The sequence below is a fragment of the Aphelocoma coerulescens genome, chromosome 2 (genome assembly GCF_041296385.1).
Source record: "Aphelocoma coerulescens isolate FSJ_1873_10779 chromosome 2, UR_Acoe_1.0, whole genome shotgun sequence".
NCBI lineage: Eukaryota > Metazoa > Chordata > Aves > Passeriformes > Corvidae > Aphelocoma > Aphelocoma coerulescens.
The window spans coordinates 131,504,687-131,526,176 of NC_091015.1; the positions used below are offsets into that span (position 1 = coordinate 131,504,687).

Genomic DNA, 21,490 nt, shown 5'->3' on the forward strand with positions numbered 1-21,490 from the left:
GCCTGCTCCTTTCCTCTCTTGGAAGCAGCCATATTCTACAGCATGACCCTGACAGGGAACACTGTAGGGAGGTGCAGAGGGGCTGAGCTGAACTGCTGCTGCTGTGGTGCCACAAATAAGAAATCTGCTGCTCAGTTGCTGCCTCTGCCCAGTGCTTTGTCACTGCAGTAAATTGTTCACTGAAGCTCTGACTCTTCCTGGATTTTGTTGACACTAATGTATCTAATCCTTCTGAGGCTGGTTATACCCCTGTTCGGGAGAAGAAAAGTTACCAGCATGCCCATTCCAGAGGGTTGTGTGCAGAAGAGAAGGGCAGCGGAGCAGCACTGTAACCTCTTGGGAGCAAATGGAGTGATGGCAGGGGTCAGGGCTTCCTCAGAAGGAGGATTGGGCAGGCTGTCCTGTGAGGACCTTTCTGCACATGTCTGGGAGTGGTTAGTGATGCATCTTGCCAGCCAGTCCCCATCCTTGTCCAGTTCTCAGAACCCTGCTGGCAATGTCTGAGCACAAGGGTCACGTCTGCTGAAGCGTGTGAGCATCCCTTTACTCAGAGAGAGGTGAGATCTGATCACATCACATCCAGGTGACTTGATTTAACCTTTATTTGTTCCACAACACTTTGCAAGGAGAGGCAACACCTTTCTTTCATTTTATCCTGGGACGAGTGCAACCTTGCAATGTGTGCTTCTGGTTGCCTTTCTTTTCCACAGGTTAAAAATAAGGTCATCAGTTATATACACAGTCAAACAATTTCAGAATAATTTTGGTATCTTCCTCTGTAAGGTTGTATCTCATAATTATTTTCTAAAATTATTTTTCTTGTGCATTACAAATCTGAGATTACATGCAGTGTTTACATTAATTTACTTTTATTCCTGTTATTTTTTCCCTGTCAGACTGGATATGAAATTATATTCCCTTTAATGTCATTGTTATTGCATTTCTTTAGTGGTCACACCCTCAATGTATCCATTCAAATTTGTTACCTGTGCCACTCTGGGCAAAAAAGAAGGGAGGAGATTTAACAAGGACAGCTGTAATTTTCCTAACAGGGTGGAAATCAGACAATTGGAAGCGCTTTCTCAGCAGACACTGACAAGACACCAGAATACTCTCTCCTCAGGTGAAGGCAGCAATCACATCCCTCGCTAGCACTACAGCATGTCAGTGCAGTGGAAGATGGCGAGCTGGAGGCTGCCAGCCTCCTCTATTTATAGCATCAAGAGCTTCGGGGTGTGAGGCAAGCTGTTTTTAACACAGTGGCATTTTCTTCTGTTTAATCGTGGAGTGACATAATTTTTAGAAAGTCATTACTTCTTCATAAAAAATTAGGCTTCTTTGCCTAGTTAAAAAATAGGTGTTTGTGAATTTAAAAAAAATTAAAATCACTTCTCCAAGACCTTAGACGTTTTAAAGGCCATTATGTTGTCTGGCAAATGTAGAAAGGAAAATCAATACATAACATCAGAGAGGAAAAATTCAATGAGACATATCGGTTCAGCTCCTGTTCTCTTTCCCTTTTTGGTCACATCCCTTGTGCTGCCAAGCAGAGTAGAGGAGATCCCATGCCCATGAAAATGCAAAGAAACTTGCTTAGACTGAGACAGTGCTTGCAAGGCCTGATAAGCAAAGTAGTACACTGATTTGTTATAGCAGGTTAGCTTACAGTTCACAAGGACATTTTTCCTCTTCTACCTTTCCCCTCGTACTTTCTCATGTAATTCTTACAGAGATATTCAAGTACTTAGACAGAAGAATAGCAGGGCTTTGTCTTTCCAAAATAGGATTTAAATAATTCCTGCTGAGTCACACAGTTATACAGAGATGCCTGTTACACAGAATATATAAGAATGTTCATAAATTATTAAGAAAGAAGGGCAGAAAGTGTCCAGTGAAGAACTTCTCATGTTTTGACAGTGTCACCTTTTCTGGTGGACCCTATGATTTTCCAGAACTAGTTAATCTTTGTGTCACACAGAAAGGTGGTTGGAAGACATTGCAAATGCAACAACCCAAACTTAATTTGAAAGGAAGCATTATTTGTGCACATTTTAGTATATCGAGCATCCACAGCTTATTTTAATTCTTGATGCTCAATAGAATTCATACACAAAAAAAAAAAGTAAAAAAGATAAAAGAAGCTCTGCACCTTTTAAACAATTAGATGTTTTTACATAATTTGTACATTTAGAAATGGTCATAAAATATTTTTACTTTTTTTCCCTTCTAACCCACAGAAAGCAGATAAAAAGCAACCGACATGGAGAAAACAAGTGAGAGAACATGGTTTGACCTCAAGGGTAGAGCAAAGGTTCCCAGAGATGCATAAGTGACATGAAGATGGATGAGTTTGCTGCTGGTTTAATATTTCCTGTGCAGCCCTAGCGCAGGTATAGGACAGACCTCCATGTATCAGATCCACTTCATGGACAGCTGAAAAAACTGATGTTGGCTTTCAGAAAGATTCTGGACTCAGTGAGAACATGGCTAGACCATGTGGGACTGGCAGAAGGAGCCAGAGGCCATGTGGGCTGCCAAACAGCTGGAAGCACCAGACTTTGTTGTCTGTTTGCAGGAGCTGCATCCGCTACAGCCTTCCCTTGTGACCTTGACCTCAGACTACATCTGAGTTTTGAGACCCAAAAAGGCTCCAAGATTTTTAGCTTGTGTGCTGGATATGGTCATGCCTTATCTTCATATCTGTGTTAGACCTTGGTGTGCACCAACCTCCTTCCATTCGAGCTCTGGGTGGAAAACCTGTTCTCCTACCAGGTCCCATTTCCAAAAACTGGAGGAGAGGTGTAGCCATGTTGTGGACTCACAGACCACTTTGGTGGCAACCTCAATCAGCTTTTTTGCTTTGGTTCTTAATACGCGAAACAGAAATGATAATTTTCAACTTTGCATAGGCCAGTGCCTGCCTTAATGATTAAGCAGCAAATGCAACCATTTCATACTCACAAAGCGCTAATCTTAATAATTCTATGTAAATCCATATAGAGGTAAGGGGGTCATGAAATCCCACTACGTTGAAGCCAAGATATGGACAGTTACCTCAGCAAAACCTCAGTCATATATTACAGTCATCTTCCTTCAAAATCTCTTCCTCCCTCCAGCCTGCCCCAAGAAGGGGTCCATGAAGCCAATACCTCCTCAAGTACTTGGATATGTGTGACTACAAGCAGTAGTTTTGTCATGAACTGAACTGTGATATCTGGACTGTGAGATAAAAATTATGGGCCAAATCATAAGGACTTATCAATGTTTGTTTTCAACATTGGCTGTCTGAACTGAGAAAAATCCCTCTGGAGTCCCTAGCAGTCCTCCTCTGTAAAGACTGCCTGATTTTAGCTTCTTGCACTTCTTTGCAGAAATAACTTCAGTTCCTGATACACTCTTTTGTCTATTAATGAAAAAAGTAATACATTTTTTGGTTGCTGGGGTGATTTGGCTTTAGGTCCCTTAATTATAATGTACCTAAGGCCTTAATTAATTTGTAGGACTGTACAGAAGAAGACGTCCCAAAAACCTTCTGAGAGTCGACTCAGAATCCTGTACTTGTCAAAGTGGAAATATTGAATCAGGTCCAGTGTAATATATCTGCATCCTTTCCAGAAAATGAAATGTTTTTAAGGAGAACAAAGTGCTTGTAGGTGTGTTCCAGGTTTATGTGGTGATGTTGTGCTCAAATTTCAAAATTACCACTTACATAGGGCAGCTGCAATAAGAAGAAAAATGAAATTTCGTACGTGGGGAATAACACAGACTTTTTCTCTCAGAGTCTTTTGCTAATGCTGTCTAAGTCTAAAAGCATCTGCCATTGACTTCAGCTGGAACATGATGGCATGGGCTCCCTACTGCAAAGAAACTTCGGTAGCTATCTGGGGTTTTACCAATAGAGGGCTCTATTGGTTTGATTTAAGTCACAAAGAAGGGGGAGCTAGACTTTTTTTTGGAGAGGGGGGTAAGGTTGCTATAGTAAATCCTATAACCTGTATAGAAGTGGAGTCAGCTGAAGTGCATTGAAAGAAATGCCTAAAGGGACATCGTTTAAGTGTTACTCTATCTGTTTTGTTGTTGGTTTGGTTTGGTATTTTGCAATACTGATGCTGGCTGACTTGCTTATCTGCTTTCGGAAAGGCATAGTCCAGAGCGCTGTGAGGTATTTTAGGACTAGGGCAGTATTACCAATGTTATAATTTTAAATGACCTGCAATGTTTAAAGCCTACCAAAAATAAAATTATATGGCTTCAACTCCTTTGCCAAATATTTTTTAGTCATATTTGCTCTTACAATGTCTATTTTAAGCATAACACAAAAAGATAGATGTGCATGTTAAAGAAAAAATGAAAATCTGTGTTAATAAACATGAAAGTGACTTAAGGGAAAATATTTGCTTTCCTAGCTAGTTAGGGCTTTGTATTATATCCCACTTAAGATTGAACATATTACTGGTTCAGCTGTAGGAGGCCATACAATAAAGCGAAAAATAACCTAGAGTCTTTCTGGGGTGTTTAACTGCTATCCAGTGCCTGACCTCTCTCACTAAACAAGGTCTTGGTGCCCTGACTCACCTCTTCATTGCCACAATAGGCCTTCCCATTCCACTTTTTAATTACAGTTCTCTGTTTCCCAGTGACTGAAGAGATGCTGGTCTCACAGCATATCCTGCTTTCACAGGTTAGATAGACTGCAGTGTATATGTTCTATAACGCACAGCAGATGAAATTCACTGCTATTTTAATGTGGACAGCACTGGAATGAAAAAATGAAAACAGCACTAACAAACAGGCTTGTAGAAGCATGATGGCAAGCATACACATCTGCATATAAATATTATATATGCATATCTTCTTAATGGGAGTCTGTGATTGTTAGGTGCGCTTGCCTAAACACGAACTCTACAGCTAACCAAGCAAAAAACCCTCTCTACACAAATGTGTGTTTACATACATACATAAGAAAAATATATATCTAGTGTATAATTTCAATGTGTATGAATGTAGTGCCTTGAAGTTCATTTTATTGGGCAAGCATAGTTTAAATTCCATTTTTATGCAATGGTGCAGTGACAAGCTTCCTATAAAATAAATATGGGCCACAAATGAAAATACTTTAGCTTGCTGGTCTTACATTTTTTTCCTAGTAATGAATACAGACTTCAGCTTGCAAAAATATTAAATGATCCTGCTTTCAGTATAAATGTCTCTCAAAAAATCAATTCCAATTTCATCTTTGTTTTAGTAAAAAAAAAAAATGAAAGAACAAAAAGATCAAGACTATAAATAATGACTACCTGTGGTTTTCATAAATAAATATCTCCAAAGCAGTGGAAAGCTGTAGAAATGCATGGATATTTTATTTTCTCTTCCCTCATGAATTTCTTGTGTTGCAGGAATGTGTATAAATAGATGTCTAGATATGGTGCACATTCAGATTCAGCCATTTTCTCCAAATAAAAACATATGTTTCCCTCTTGATGTTGCTTTTTGTCCTTTGGAATGCATTAACACTTTAATAATGGAAAGTCTGCCGTAATGTATGGTCTACCTATGATGCTTTTTAAAAAATCTCATAAATATGAATCTATAGGTACAAGAAAGCTGTATATGCTCATGCCCACATCATAAATCATCCATCCTTTGTTTAAAAAAAAAAAAAAAAAAGAGGTGGAGGAGGAGGAGGGAGTGAGGGTTTTCTCACTGGAACCATTTCATCTTATCTAGGGAGGGTTAAGAAATACTGCTGTTGACACTTACCTAGATATTTTCACAACATCATGTCCCATTCACTGTTCCTCAATTGGAAGGATGTTTTCCTTCTCGTTAATTTTCAGGAAGGGAGAATCTTGTTCTGCTTTCTAGCCTTGTAAGAGAGAAATGACTGCCTTTCCCCACCTCCAGGTTACAACTTTAACTCATAATCCCCCCATCCCAAGGAAATAAGTAGATAACATGATATGTACAATGTGAACTGATTTGGGATACTTTCAGTTTAGTGTTTCCAGTCAGGAGAAATGAATATAGCTCAATTGTTTCAATAAATACATATGTGTTTTTATTCTGGGGTCCATGCTATGTTTGCTTAGAGAAAGACAAATGTACTAACCAACCGTGCATATGCACTAATGAACATAGTGGAAACTACATTATTGCATTAACTGCATCTCATGGAGGTAACATTATCTAAAAGGAAGAAAAAGAAAAACAGCTTAGAAGCCAATAGCTTAGCTGTTGGTGCTTATCTTGAGTATCTGGCTTTTAATAATACCACACTGGAAATACTGGTGTGCTACAGCATTTTATTCTTCTCTTTCTTTGGGGCAGATTGGTAGAGCCAGCACTTTAGTCCTGAAAAAATATTCGTATGAAATGGATTGCTAGATTTAAATGTACTACGCAGTACTGATGACTAATATACTGTTATTCTGTCCCTCCCTCACCCCTCTATAATCAACTAAGCATGCACAACAGTGGAGTGTTTCACAGTAATTTTGGTGATGTTTTGCCTTGCTTGATTGGAAAGTATTTCTGAGGAGGATAAATAAGCTCGCCACCAAACTCTCCCCTCTATTTGCCTTGCTGATGTTGTTCACTGCAAGATGTGAAACAAGGAATGCAGTAGATTGGGATGCTTCACTGGGAAAAAAAAATTGCAGCTCACTAGCTTCACCTCCCATCTGTATTATTAGCACCGTATAGATTTAATAATTAGGTGATTGAAGGCATTTTGATGATGGAGAGGTCTCTGTGATCTGCAAAAGAAAGCATCTGTTTTCCTCATGTACCAATTAATTATTTATACAGCAGAAAATACAGAAGACTACCTTGAGGATGAGCAGGTTGGGTATTTGTGTAAAAACAGCGAGGCCTGGCCCGGACATTATGTCATTCTGACCTTCAAAGTCTCTAAAACAATTATTTTTCAGGCATGCAGTTAACAAACAGTACCCTCTTCTGTCTTCACTTCCACCTCACTGTTTGCCCTCCTGTCCTCGCAGAGGGCCTGTCAGCTTAAAAATCACCTTTCATTTTCCATTTCCTGTCTATGTGTTTTATTAGCACCTTTTTCTATTTTACAGTCTACACTGATTCAACATCAGCTTCATCCCTCATAAGCTCTACTGTTGAGACTAGGCAGAGTTATGCATTGTGGGAAATATGCAAAATCACCCAAACCTTTTTTTTTTCATGATTGTCAGGCATGGATTCATTTTGGGAAATATGTATTTCCAGAGGCTAGGACTTACTAAAGTTTGCAAATCAAAGAAAAGCAGATCCTTGGATCTCACAAAATGTGTTGCTTTATATTATGACAATGGTGTTCACATGCCTGACATCCTCATAATAATATTAAGCCCTTTTTTTTCTAGCATTATGTACTTTATACATTTGTATAAATGTCACAGCTTGTAATCACTTCCTTTGTCATCGACGATTAATCTAAAAAAATCGAATAATTCACTGCCCCTTGCCATTTACATATCGCCTGCTACCATCTGTTCTTCTCAGCAGCAGTAAATGATGGGTAATTAACTCAGTGCCTTTGTCTTTCCCTTGCTGAATGTCTGACACATATAGATTTTCCTCTGTGTGTGTGCGCGTCTGTGCGTGTGTGTCTGCGTGCGTGTGCGCGCGCGCGTGTATGTGTGTAGGAAAAGGAGAGGGGGATAGGAACAACAGAGAGAAAAAAGAAGCAAAAGATGCTGTAAGCCTGACCTGAGGAAAAAAATAGTCAGTACAAAAACATTTGCAAAGGAGAAAGCAGGACAGAGATGTTGGGGCTGCAAAGGGACTCTGTCACGTGGCCTTTTACTTGCTTAATGTCAAAAGAAAGTGGGACTCGGCTGTGGACAATGGCAGCCCGGCACATGCAAGTACCCTTTTCTAAAGCTGTAAGGTCAAGGTCAAGATGCAGCAGTGAGAAAAAGCTTCATATGCTCCTCTTGTCAGCCTGGGTGCAAAGGGGGAAGATGAAAATGAGGCCAAATGGAGGGAATACACAATGCCATTTGGCTCCTGGACTGGAAGCCAGAAGGTTCACAATGTGTCATATTGAAACTATGATATAGCGGCTCTGCATATTGCATCCTTAGACAAGTGAGCGTGAAGCAATATGCAGTGTAAAATTTAAAAAAGGACAGCAATATTCAAAGAGCTTTTTTCTCTTCCTGCTAAACCCTGCAAGCCACCCTGCCTGCAGCTGTGGAAGGGCCGGAAAAGAAAGCATTCCCTTGGCGTCATAGGAAATATGACATGATAGCTTAAGCAGCATCTTCTGGTGTGTCTCTTTGATATTGTTTATAAGGAAAGGAAGAAAAAAACCCTGAAAATGGTTCAAAATACTTTTTTCGTGAAGGTTTTTAAGATGGAGAAATCATAACAATGTGTCTCAACTACTATTAAATGACTGTTAATTTACATGTATTTTCTATAATTTATTTGTCCTTAGGTAGTATCTAGAAGCCTCCTTCAGGGTTGAGGGCCACATTGTGTTAGGCACTGTAAAAGCATGTAATATGACATAGTATTGTCACTCACAACATCCTTAGGGGCTGGCCAACACTGAGTGTGATGTGCAGTGTCTTTCATTAAAAGGATAAAAAAAACAAAAAAGGAAATAAGAAAAGAAGTTAGTTATTTTTTAATGGGATCCTGTTAATCTCAAGGGAGTTACATTGCATAGATGGAGCTTCATGCCAACTCAGTTATTCTGCTTATGTTATCTCTGTGCCACATGTTACTGTGTGTGAAGCTTTGGATTTTTAAACATGGGAGAAACAACAATTGGAGATAATTTCCCTATGATTCAAGACTTGCTCTTCCCAAAGTGCCCCAAAACACTCTCTCCCAGGGCTTTTTCTAAAGCCTTTTCAATCAAGGCCATTACATGGGTAACATCTCTTGCTGATTTTACACAAACTTTTTTGAATGGTTGTACATCTCTCCAGTTTCCTTCTATTTCAAATAACCATATAACCTTACTGAAATCTGAGTCCCATGTTACTGCATCCTCCTCAAATGAAATTCCCTGCATGTGCAATAACCTTGGACAGTGACTCACTCTTGTTCAGCTATCTTAGTTCATTTATATTTAACCTGAATGAAAGATAATTATTTAATCCATCAGCCTCAAAGTTGAGTAGTGTCAACTGATGTGATGAAATACGAATCGTAGTAGTTGTGGGAAGTCCAGGCAACACCTACATTGCTAGCCCAGCTACAGTTCCTTTCATGAAATTTTCCCTGACCTAATAAAAAAATATTCACTTACATCTGACACTGGTCACTTCCAGATTCTCTGAGGGAAGCAGTGTTACTGCTATTAATGCCTCTCATTAGATTTCCTTTCAGGCTGGGAGGAAAAAGTATTTCTTGTTGCTACAAACTGCTGATAATTTCTAATATTTTTTCTCCTGGGTTTTCTCTAGATAAACTAGGGGATGTTCAGGTTAGAAGACTGAATGTTGTTAATACAGAACCACAAGAATTTTGCAAATCGCCTCAAAGGGTCTAGAGGAATGGAAATAAGGGCAACAAAAGTAAAGGAAAACGAACAAGGTTCTACCTCACTAGATTAGGTATGAAGATTATAATTTGACTAGAATTATCCTATTCGTATAATGGGGATAAGACATTTTGGCTTGTATATAGTGCATAGTAAGCATGACTTGTACTCGTAAATGTCCAAACAGAAGAGGTCAATGAATATTAATAATTAGTATTTCTATTTTATATTGACATGGTGTCTAGCAGCCTTGATTGCTGCCCAGGAAACTAGAGAGGAAAACAACAAAAATTTTGACCTTGATCCAAAATCTTTAATGGCTAAGAGGCAACAGGGGCCATAGATTGTCAAAAAGTGGTGTGAGGGAGAGGAACATGGGGCTTGAAGATAATCAAAGACAGTAGTGGCACACTAGGCAATTGTATCAGTCAGCACAGCCCTTCTCCCTGCTACTTTTTATGTATGGCAATAAAAGAGTGCTTAAAGGAGGGAAATGATGAGAATTTTCTGTTTGTGTGGAGCACATTCCAAGTGAGCTAAAAAGATGGACAATCCGTGAAGAGAGAAAGCATGAAAATCTTCGAAAAATTATTAATTTGGTGCTGAAGACCACATCAAGTGTTGATTGGCAGAAAGTGTATCCACTTTCATTGAATGAAAAATGACAGGGTGGCCAGGGCACAGACTGTGAAAGACTTGAAAGGGAATAGAAGAAAGCCAAAAATGATGCCATAGAGAAAGGGAAACCGGTGCAGGGATGAGGAAAAAAAAATAGAAAGAAAAGAAAGAAGGATACATCATCTCTGTTACTGGAGATCGACTAGCACAAAAGAATAAAGTGAGAGATGAGGATGACTTAAAGAATAGGAAACTTTTGGCTGTAAAGTTAAAAGTTGAGTGATGTCCATTAGGAAGTGTAATAATCTGTAGCATGTGGTGGAAGGATACTTAGCTAGACTTAGACAAACAAGAAAAAACATGATGGAGGCAATAACCTTGTATCATCTGGAAGATGCACTGGATGGCTGAGATCTTTTCCACCTCTCTGCTATTTGTACAACCTCTGTACTTTAAGGCAGTGTATTTGTACTGTGAAAGTGTGGAAGTGCACACTGGCTTGTCAAGAGACCATGTGTCATAGAGAAATACTTCAAAAAATCTTTGCATATGAGAGGAATTTCCAAAATGTTTGTGTGTGTGTATATTCACATACATATATATTTCTTTATACACTCATATATGTATCATTGAATTCCTCTGTTGAGTTAGAAGTAGATGTTTCCACTATATTTAGGGTTCCTTTGCAATATTAGTGTGAAACTTGAGAATAAATTTAAAATCCAACACTTTTACATATGCTATGTCATTAAAAAGACAATGATTGTAAAAAAACTTAACTGAAAACCATATTTACTAGTATGTATATTTACAACTGTGTACTTATCAGATTTAAATCTTCGTTTAAAAGCTTCTATCAGGTGAAAGTATAGAGTATGTTTGCATTCTAAAATAAATGATATTTAGAACTAATGAAGACAACATTTCTTCTTTCATTTTTACTACAGATCCTTTATCTGCAGTGCAGATTTCTAATGCATAGCTTGCATTCCACTAGCAACAGAAATCTACTTTTTAGCTCATAGAGGACAGTTCTGACTGCAGTCTTGTGATATATTCAGATTTTTGGAGGGCTTATTTCCTGAGGGTGTACAACCATTGTTAGTGTAAGTACACTGTGTACATATGGAAAACTGAATGGATGGCTGAGCACAGGGACTTGGACATTCTTGATATTTCCTGAGTTAGGCAGAGTGTGGCTTCATTGAGCTGATGTCTGATTTTTGTTTAGCACTAAAACAGAAGCTTTTTACTTCTATCACTCACACTGTGCTGTGTCACCACACTAGGAAGTCCCTCTGTAATGGCTTTCTAAAGCTGGTATATTCATAGTGATGTAACATTCAATAAATTGCTATTCAAGTGTATTTGCGAACACCATATTTTTGCTGAAAGATGGGGAAAATATATTGTATTAAAACAGATAATTGTTAAAGCTTCTGAAGTTAGGAAATTAATTAGAGGAAGAAAGCAATCATTTCCTTGAAGGGAACAATATTTTACACTACAAAATAGGTCACTAAGGAAGATTTTTGATGACTTTTTTAGTTGAAAGGAAGAGTTGATGATTAAGACCAATGGGCACAAGACTTACTAGTCCAGGTGTCCCCTAGCTTCTTTGTACATCAGTAGATAGCTTAGTCTTAGTGTTCACAGGTTGGACCAATACACAAATGTTTGAGGTAATTTTACTCAAGCATTATTTTGCCCCAGCCAAGAAAATTTCTTGGTTAACAGAATTGTGAGGGGACCTTCATAGTGTACTAAGCCTGCTTTCTGTGTACTACAGAGAGATGTTTTCATGAATGTTTATTAAGATCTCTCATTAAAAAACAATTGCAAGGTACACCCAGTAAAAAAGGATAAAAATCAAGTGTTAATAGTGAAAGAATGAGAAGAGCACTGATGTCTTGCCACCATTTGATAAAAACAAAGCATTTTAATAGATATGTTCACTGTATCATTCACTCTTATGGTGCTCTTTGACATTTCAAACATAGATATTTGAACCTCAAGCATTAAATGGACCTGGCCTACTGTTTTGTATTGATCCAGCTCACTGCAAACCAGTGGTGATGTTCTTTACTCCCTCCCTGTAAAATGAAAAGAAATAAAATCAAAGTGTCCTAAACTTGTTGATTCAAAGCTGTTTCATCTATCAGTACAGAAAAATTGTATCAGTATAGAAAAATAGGTTAACAGTCTTTTTCATAGTCTTTCTTCTGCAAACTGAATTGAAATGGCCTGGCTTAAAGTAACCTGGATCTCAGTCATAAAAGCAATATGCTTCCAGAGTGGCAAATCCAGAATTTATCACTCATGTATATTTCATCTGCACTTGTCGTTATTATTCTTTACTGCTCAGCTATAAGAAGCCATGGCATTGTCAGGATATCTGAGAACTCTTTGGCCAGCAAATTTGTGGCAAGGCAAATTCAGGATTTAGGAGCCAAATTTTAGATACACTCTAATGTAAAAAAAAGTGTGGCTTCTGAAGGAAAGAAATGTTACGATTTTTTCCCCCGTCCTTTTTGCTGCATAGTTTGAGCTTTACGTTTACTCTTTCCCCTTTGATTCCTGGCAAAAATGGAGAAGATGTGTTTTCTTAGTCTGAAGAGAAGCTTCTAAAATTGTGAAGTTGTTTTGGTCATTCTGCATGTATGAAGAGATACTGAGATATCATGATGCAGCCTATCCAGGATCTGAAGACCCATAAGAGATTGCTTACCTGATCTTTTCTGCTTGGGTAGGATAGTGAGTTCATAAATAGTCTCAGTCCTTATCTAATTCAGGATTGTCATTTATATCCTCATTTGACTTTACAATCCTACTGTTCTGTTTGAGATATTTGCTTAAACTTTAATCTCAGGAGAAAAAAAAAGAAATTGTAGCATTCCAATATCAGTTATTTTTGAAAGACCTGTAGGTTGCCACAATCTCGAGATTGAACATCTTGAAGCATTTATGGAGAAACATTACCCAAAAATAATTTAAGTACAAAACTGGATCTAGATGGGCACAATGACATGTCTGACCGAAACACTAATCCTTGTAAGATAAAAACTAAGACATAAGAATTAAGCTTTGCCTAAGATTGCTTATTTCTACCTATTGTTTTCCTGTTAAAGTAATGTTTAAAAATATTTTTTAGTTGTGTATGTAGTGTGTTTAATATGCAATCAGGACTAAGTCCGGAAGTAGAGTAGTGTACTAGCAAATGACAAAGCTCTTCTGAAAGTCCAAATAATCGGAAAGAACAGAGAAAAAAATCAGAGCACACTGCAGTAAAAGTTGGACCCCAGTCACTGCCAGACTGCCAACTGTTAATAAATTATGTCTTTGGTCTGTCATATTTGAGATGTTGAACTAAAATGTCAGTAAGCGTGTTCATACGCTCCTATTTGATGCTGAAGACTCATTACTAAAGACAGGTTGTCTATTCAAAAATTACTTGCCTTCTTGTCTTACTTCATGCTTAACCAAATGGACATATGTCTTTCAACACTGTTGTCCTGGACCATTCACATCAATAAGTCAGGATCTCTATAAACTTGTGGTGTGTCTGTGGATATGTTATTTGTAGAGAACATGGTTAAGAATTGTGGGAAGTAACTGGAGGAACTGATGAAACTTATTTCAACACCTATTGAAAGAATATTTTGGCTTTCATAACCCACATGTAACTGCATTATTAAGCTCTTTGATAGTCTCATGAGAATTCAAAGATGTATCTACTGATTTAAACAGAGTGGCAAATATGTAGACGAAAATCACAAAATAATTTTTCTGCTTGTTGATGCAGAGAAAATCTTTGCTTCTAAAATCTTAACTGAACACATTTTTAAGAATTTTTTGTCAGGCAGACAGTGTGGCAATAGAAAAGACAGAGATTATTATCAGTATATTTTTCAGCATCATAAAGCAATAGGAAAATAGTCGAGAATGGAATCACTGTCTTTCCATACAGTTGGCAAGAGGACTACAAGAAAACATTAGTCAGAAATTACTGAGCCATAAAGTCAACCTGAAAGCTGAATAGGAATTGAACTAGGAGTTCTAAAAATTTCCAGATGTCTCATCATGGTTCGAGTCACAGAACATGATGGTATTCCTAATGTTTCTGTTTCAAGTTACAATTTTCAAGGTCTCAGTTTTCTGCTTCTCCATATAAGATTATTCTTGTATATATGCCCTGGGGAACTTAAGGATATTAATGAGTGTAAGTTTTAGGTTATTCCTTGCATAGAGTCTTGTACTAAGTCTTTCAGGAAGCTTGAGCTAGCTATCTGTTGAGTACTGACAACTCTTATCCTATACAACAAAGATTTTTTCTTTCCCTCTGTGCCCTTCAGCAGCAGTTTGGACCATCAGCATTCAGTTTTAGGAATTACCCTCTTCCTGATAAATCTCACATCATAACATCTGAAGTGACCAGTCTATCTGCAAGGCATAAAGTTAGATGCTGAAGAAAAATAAGAACATTTTAAAAGAACAAAAGAACTAGCAAAAATGTTTTAATACAGCTTTATAAACCAATGAGACAAGAATCACATCATTACTGTATACCTGCAATAATGGCTGGCCTAAGAAGAAAATGCTTTGGGCTTGAAGGTGTGGTTTGAAAGTTTCAGAAGTTGTACCTCATGATCCAGAAAACCATTCTACAGGAAAATGAAATTTGGAAAATATTCCTCTAGTACTATAGAACTAGTAGAATGCCTTATCTCTAGCCCAAAGGGAGGAAAATTGTTGTATCCACTGACTTGCAGGAGCCAATACCATGGCACTCGTGCAGCATAATCCATGGTATAATGTGCTTTGTCCAGCACTGGCTGAATATAAGGCACTGACTATCCTCTGTGTTTCTGTATCACGATCCATTTTATTTGAATAGGTTGATCAGCCCTTATTTCTCAGTTTGAAAGATCTTGACAATAGAGGTTTTTTTTTAATCAGTCAGTAGCATTCTTTCCTAAAGTGGCTTATGGTAAAATTGCTTTTAGGACTATGAGGAGGGGTTGTTACTGGTGGAACCCAGACCTAGATTCTGTGGCTGCCACGGAAACAGAAACTGGGTATCTGGGCCTTGTTTTCAAGTTTGGAACCAGTATTCTTTGAAAGAAATATTGACTTTCAAATTACTTTTATCCCTTGTGGTTTTCAACATTTTTATTTGAAAAATTTGCAATTACCTCATGTGTTAGACTTGTACCTGAAATACCAGTTAAACCATACACACATGTCAAGAAATAGCTTTTTGCTTGTTCTTAAATATGGGAAGATGTTTAGCTTTGAGTAAGGCATTAAAAAAAAACTTCTTTGGAACAGAATTAAAAGGAATCCATGTTTTCAGTGCAAGTACAGTCAAATTAATAAATTCTGTCAATACTCAGTATGCCTTTTAGACTTGCTTCAGGAACTAGGTTATATGTGTCCTTGCAATTTATAGTTGATACTATCCATAAGCCTACAGTGTTACATCGCAAGGTACACTTTGGGTCTCCTATAATTCTGACACCTTTGAGTTGTCCAACAATACTTAAATCTTAATAGTGAAGAAAAGGAATTGTGTGACAATGTCTGATCTAAAATAGAGCATGTTTTATGCTGCAGCCACGTCCTTAAAAATTTATCATATACTGTCCCACCAGGAGATGCCTGATTACTGGGACAATAGCTTCATTTGTAAGCATCTCCTTTGGCAGCCCAGGAAAGGACAGCCAACTAACTGACAGCAGCATAGCATTTAAGTCATGGCTCTGGTGCAGAATTGAATATAGAAGAGAAGGAATGACTAGCTATTGAACTGCAGTGGAAAAATGATTTGTGCTGCCTGCTGTTATATAAAGCCTACTATGCACAATAAGAGCTGTTTCGTTCCCCTGGATTTTAGGTTTACAACTCACCACAATGTTGGTAGAACATAATGTACTGGCAAGTTTATTCTTTCTTATGGCTTGGGCAATTATTTGGCATTGATTTTCTTAAAGTTTTGTCTTAAAGTTTTGTCAGCTTTTTGTTGGCAAACTTTGCAGAAGAGTTTGAGCGAGTCAGTAAGATTTGAGAATACAGATGAGATCAGTACTTGGCTCATGCTTTCCTTTTACGAGACAGAAATAACAAAAATGGAGTTTTCAACCCTCCTCTCCAGACACACACCCACAGAGGAAGGGATAGACCTGTATCTGATTTGCTTGATTTGATCTTGTTCCCTGATAAAAATCTCACACTTCTTAACGTTTCCATCTACTCTGCTTATAATAACCAAAATACTCTGAATTGGCTCCACATGATGGAACTGCTTTCTCATTTGCATTTTTTAAGCAGTGTCTCTGCTCTGACACAGAGCCAGTTGACCAGTTATGCTGAAGTGATATAATAGCATTATGTTGTGCTGAATTAAACAACAGAGCCTAATTATCTGTGATTTAGCTGGGTACATTATGAGGTACTTTCAACCATGTAGAAAAAGTGTAAAGTGCCACTGTACAGATTTGGTAGCAGTTTCCAGGTTTTTTGTCTAGGTGAGAGTGACATAACATGCAAAACTGTGAGGAATCAAACTCTTGGCTGCACACTGCTTTATTTTGTGATGACTGTAATTGGAGCCTTTTCCTGGTTATCCTGTTCTCTGTCGTGAACAGTTCAGGAAGTGCTATTCATGATATTATGTAAATCAAGAAGACACTTTACTAAATTGGCATTAGTAGAAAATAAAGATCACCCCCTTAAATTCTGGTAATGTTATTTTTACCAGATAGTCTTATTCATATGCAAGTAGGAAGAATATTTCCATGGCCTTTTATAATGATTTAAAAAGTATTTCTAAGAAGTCAAAAGTACTCTAACTGAGCATTTTTGTCTTCTCTTGGATATGTATTGCCATCTTTATAAGTTCATCTTTAAAACTAGGGTGTCTAAATTTAAACACATGACACATAAAGCTATGTTTAATGTAGTATTTAAAGTTGGCAGAGATACAGACACCTGAGTTTTAGGTATTGCATCTGAAAATTGTTCCTTCTATCTATAGATACAATACCTCCTGAGGATGTTAACGGAGCTGTACCTGGGCATATCAAGAGAACCACACTGCCCTTCTTTATTGTGTTCCAATCTTGGCTTCTCAGGTGAATTCCGAAAGCCATAGGTTCAACTTGCTTTTTGTAATGAGCCTAGTGGGCAAAGTTATGTGGTTTGAACTCACAGGGGGCATTCCTGACAGAGTTCAAACCTCTCACAGTGTCTTTAATAAGACCTTTCTTTGAAGTCAATTGGAAAACTGAACAGACCACATGAAAGGTGGGCTTTATAGTTCAAGTATATATGTGTTACACCAAACAGAGGCCCTGTGAGAAGAAGAGAGAAGTTGAAGGGATGCACCTTCTCTCCTGGGGAGAGAGTTTCAAACACTTGATCATGAAAATAGTCCATTCCTGTAATGACACTTACCTCAGTGCATAACAATTGCTCACATGAATATGACTGCAGGAATGACCCAGTTTTTTATTTTAAGGCAATTGTCATAGGGTATTTGGGGCTGTGTCATAGTAAAGGTCCTTTGAGCCAGGTCAGCCTCTGAGTTGATGTGTGGTATAGGTGAATGCCCTTTAGAAAGATCCATTTGCAAGTCAGCTCTTTGGAAATTCCCAGTAGGATGGCCAAGTGAGATGGCACTAGTAGCTCACAAACCAGCTTGGCAGTAAGGGGTCCCAGTTTGGCCACAACCTCTGTGTGGATCACCTTGCACAGATATGTCAGCCTCCTTCTGTGCTTTTGGCATGATCTTAGAAACTTTGTTATTGTGTGGTCTTGTGGTCATATGCAATTAATACACTGAGAACCTGGAGACAAAGAGAATGATCAGCATTAAACATCCTGATCCATTAAGAGTTGGACTCAGGACCAGTTTTAAGCACAGAGCAGCCCAACAGACTGCCAGATGACTTCCTTCAAGTTAATGAGTTAGGGCCAAACCTCAGAGCTCAGATGACTTGACCTCCCTCTGTGGCTTTCGCCAAAGTCAGATACAAGAGGCTTGTGACCTATTTACATGACATAGAAAGAGCAAAGAGTATGGAAGTTCTTTCAGAATTCAGTAACAGAACCAGGAGATGGTGACAGGTAATTGCGCCTCTTTCCCAAAGCATTTTCCCTTGTGAAAACTTTTGTGGATTTTTCCTTACTTCTCCACCTCTCTATGTATATGAGACTCCTCCAGGAGGTGGTGAAGAGAAGGTACATCCTTAGAGGGATGCAAAACATTTTCAGAGTTTTCAGAGCATAAAAATGTACTCAAATCCCACAGCTTCTCTGTGGAAAACAGTTGTGCAATTCTCTTGGTATATTTGGAAAGCCTGTCTGTCTGCTTTTAGCAATAGACTCATAGCTTTCCAGTGCAGATTTTCTCTTTAACAAGAGTAATTTATAGTCTTATCTCAGTGTTTCCAAAAAGACCAATTTCTGGTTGAAAAGCATGATTCAAAGATCAGACTGAACACTCATTTATCATTAATAAATTTAGATTAGGAAGGAAAAAAATTATTCTAGTGGTCTTCCAAATAGTACACCCCAGGCAACAAATGTAAATTGTTTTAAGATAGATTTTAGAAAGTTTATGAAACTGCATGACTATATAGTCATGCAGACAAATGCAAAACAAGAACAAATACGAACAAAATCCCAAGGGCATAATTTACCTGGGTCCCAGATGACACTTCATTGACATTGGTGAATGACTAGAAAATTATCAAGAGCAAGATGGACTTGCTTTCATTTTCATATTATCCATATATTTTGTATATTGTTTTGTGTTGAGAATCTATATGATATAGAGCCTGATTTGTTCTTGTTCCCTTTTGTCTACTAAAAAGATACATCTAAAAGTCAATCCAGATGCAAGTATGGAACCAAGACATTTATTTTTTTTTCTTCCAGTGATTTTCTTCACTCTGACCTTTTACTTGCTAGCAATTTGGATGATGGCTTCTTCAGGGCACTGTAGATCTTCCAGACTTCATAGATCTGCTGATCTTTTTTCCTGGCACTATTCAAATTGCCATAGATTCTTTGCTCACCTCTCTGCGCACAATCCCACCGAACTAAGCCATATTTGTCTTATTACCTTGTCTTCTCCCAGGGTAAATCCAAGTTTTTGAGGAACCCACTGTTCTCCTCACACTGGCAAGACATGACCTTGCTGTTAATAACTGATCCAGTTTTGGTGAAGTTACTTCATATCAAAACTGAGGCAGCTGCAGCTACTTATGAAATCTAGAAAATGTCTTAATTGGATGGATACTATTGTTAACACAGATACAGGATAAATTTCAAATTTTTGTTTTTGAATTATTAAAGAGGGTATGCCAGGAAAAATCCCAATTACAATAATTTCAGCTATATGCCTCAACCCCATTCCTTTATCTGATATGAAGTGACTGCAGTGACGAGCTGGGCCAGTGATGGCAGCTCACTTGCTCTGGAGGTTTATCTGGCACTTTGCTGCTTCGCTGAAGCACAGTCATCTTAAGAACTGGATAAAGTTCAGCTGCACAGTTTAAAGGGCACGTGTACCATTGACTTCCCCTTTGAGACAACAAAAACAAACAAGAAAATAAATTTTTTAGTGACTTATCTGCTGTTTAAATAATAACTGTCTTCTATGAAAGACATAAATAAATGTACATTTGTGTCTATTGTGTCTGAATACACTTTTGTGCCAGTTGTTGAAAGCTTTGGTCCTTTCCAGACGGTGGGTAATGGGCAATATCTCACATGTCTGTTAAAGTAATCCTGGACTTCTGGTGAAAAATCAACAGAGAAAACACTACAGAAAAGAGATGGCTTGTATTTCGTCCAACTCATGTTTTTTCTACAAGGTAGTAAACTCTTGTGTCTGCCAATCACTTTTTTTCATGTCTAAATACACTGCATAGTATGAGCATGGTGTCTTACTTAAAAAGAGACTAAAAGTAGGCAGTCAGCACCAGTATTCTGATACTCTGCCTTGCTGCAGGTGTTCTTCTAATGCGTGATTGCACAGGCACAACACATTCATGGGGGTTTACACTGCTCTGCTGCCTCAGCTGCATTGCACTGGCGTGTGCTTGGTCCCTGACCTGGCTCAGGTGGCTCAGGTGCTGCTGGGGGAAGGAAGGAGTCTGGTGGCTACCTGCCCTTCCTGCCTGGGTTCAGGATCTGTTCTGCCTCTCCCATTCATGGTTTGATGGCAGAAGTGAGCAGGCAGAGTACGGCACTGTGAGAACCTGGGAAAGGGAGGCAGGCTCCCGAAAGGCCTCATCTGTGTTGGCTGTCTTCAGGATAGAAAGAGAGGATAGTTAGTCTCTCTCTGAGCAGAGGGGCAGTCCCACATGCAACTCAGTGAAAACTACATTTCATGCTGTAGGCACTTGCAGACCCTGCTGGTCCAACAGCTCTGGCAGTGTAGGGGTGTCATGGGTTAGCAAGCATAGTCTCAGAAGTGATGTTCCTGCAAAGGAGCGCTTACAGCTTCCTCTGTGACCTGACAGAACCTATCAGCTGGCCAGTTTGAATATGGACAATTCTTTGAGCCACTTAAAGTTGTGACTGCCTCTGTGATCCACATTTAAGAATAGTAAACGCCAAGGCAGACTCTCTCTCTCTCTCGTTTCCGGCGCTGGGACAGGTGGCTGCAGGCCCCGTGCAGGGGCCAGCGGGCCCGGCCAGGCCCTGCTCGGGCCAGGCTGAGCCAGGCCTCAGCCATCCGGGAGCTGATGGGCCCTGTTCCACCTGCGGAACACCCCCCACAGCCCTGCTGTTAGCAGCCCGAGCTGCTTGGCTCTCCCCCCCTCTCCACTGCAATAAGCCACATTCCAGCTGCAAGGCCGAGGTGAGATTAACCCTTTTAGTGCTGTGAAGAGCTGAAAACCTGAGGGAAGAGAAATAGGAGATGCTTAAAGCTGAAATTCTGTTGGAAAGCTATGATATGTCAGAGTACCCATTGTAATGTCATGAAGATATGGGGGGGTGGAGAGTTCAACTCGTGCTTCTTAGCAAAAGCACCTGCACTGAGATAGGCAGATGCTGACGCAGCTGTAATTTCATGAGAAGTTTGGACAGGGAGAGATGGAAGCGATGAGCACTTTTGCTCCAAATGAGAAAGGAGAAAACCTCAGTTCCTAGAGATGCTCCCAGAGATAGTCCTAAAGATGAAGATGAGAAGGACCCTTTGCTCCCAGGGAAGGAGAAGGGCCTCTGTTCTTAGAGATGAAATGCTCCCAGAGATGGGTGAAGAGAACTTTTGTTTCTGAACAGCTCAACCTTAAAATTGTACCCCAAAAACCTTCAAGAGTGGACCCTCAAAAGCAGTTCTGGGAAAAGCTG

General features: G+C 38.9%; 1 long non-coding RNA gene across 2 annotated transcripts in view; it reads left to right on the forward strand.

The window, feature by feature from the left end:
• LOC138105932 (uncharacterized) overlaps positions 1-21,490 on the forward strand; it is a 36,998-nt gene that overhangs the window by 5,806 nt on the left and 9,702 nt on the right. The window contains exon 3 of one of the 2 annotated variants that reach the window (XR_011148808.1): positions 2,238-5,481. The exons of the other annotated variant lie outside the window; for it this stretch is intronic. This is a non-coding gene — a long non-coding RNA (uncharacterized lncRNA). Of the gene's footprint in view, positions 1-2,237; positions 5,482-21,490 lie in introns of those variants that run through there. 2 annotated transcript variants of the gene reach the window in all.